Genomic DNA, 1026 nt, shown 5'->3' with positions numbered 1-1026 from the left:
AGGCGATATCCTCCACTCGCTAAGGGTTATAAGCCTTCTGACAAGTTCTGCAAAACTTTGAAGTAACCCTTGTGAGTTCCCTGTACACACCACACGTGAGCACTCTCCCATCGGATGCTGCAGTCCTTGCAGTGGTAACAGCCCTATTTCTGCTCTAAGAACTGGAAGCCCAGGGGCTCCTTGCAGGGCTCCGGGCTCCCTGGCGACTGCCTCTCTCCAGCGGCCCTGGTGTCCCGCCCGTCGCCGCTGTCTGGGGCCCTCCCCGCTGGCGGAGACTGTCCCGGGCTCTTTCCGCCGACCCCGAGCCGCCGAGCCCTCCTGGGCCTCCCGCGGCGGCAGCCCGGTGCCATGGGCCGGCAGCTCCCCGCTCACCCGGACCGCGGCCTGGGCCTCGCCATCGTCCTCGTTGTCCTCGGACTGCGGCCGTGGGGACACCTTGCTCGCCGACGCCTCTCCCTTCTCTGGGCCTCGAAGTCGCACGGGCGGGGACCTCTTGCTCCCCCGCCGCGGCCCTGGGCCCGGGCCACCTCAGGAAGGCGGTGACGTGGTGTGAGGCCACCACGGGCGAGTACAGGGTGACAGTGCAGGGAAAGCGCACGGGCCGCGGGGCGCCGCTCAGGGGGCTGCCCTGCTCCGGGACCCCGCGGGCCAGCGGCTGGGAGGGAGAGCCGTCACAGGTTGTGCCCTCCGCACCGGGGCCGGCCGGGGACTGGGGGTCGCGACCAGGCGCTGCAGCGTGCGCCTCCCCAGCGAGCACTGCACCGCGGCGTCCACGCGCGGGGACACCTGCACCTGCTCCAGGAGGGCCATGAGCTGCGCCCGCCTGTAGCTGTCGAAGTGTTCGGGGGCCGTCAGGTGCCTGCAGCCCGGGAAGGACTGACAAGGCCACGCCCGCCGAGAAGGGGGAGGAGGAGGAGGAGGCGGGAAGGCAGCCCCCGCCTCGGTGCTGACAGCTGCCGCCTGCCGCGCCCCTGCCCTTGGTGGCCGGCGGGTTGGGGTACGGGTACGAGCAGGGGGCGCACGCTG

At 71.2% G+C, this 1026-nt stretch overlaps 1 pseudogene; it reads right to left on the bottom strand.

The window, feature by feature from the left end:
* Positions 1-4: 4 nt before the first annotated feature.
* LOC108299054 lies at positions 5-1023 on the bottom strand (annotated as a pseudogene).
* Between the last annotated feature and the right edge of the window lie 3 nt (positions 1024-1026).

The sequence above is a fragment of the Cebus imitator genome, unplaced genomic scaffold, assembly GCF_001604975.1.
Source record: "Cebus imitator isolate Cc_AM_T3 unplaced genomic scaffold, Cebus_imitator-1.0 Scaffold1596, whole genome shotgun sequence".
NCBI classification, from domain to species: domain Eukaryota; kingdom Metazoa; phylum Chordata; class Mammalia; order Primates; family Cebidae; genus Cebus; species Cebus imitator.
This window is presented reverse-complemented; position numbering and strand designations above follow the sequence as displayed.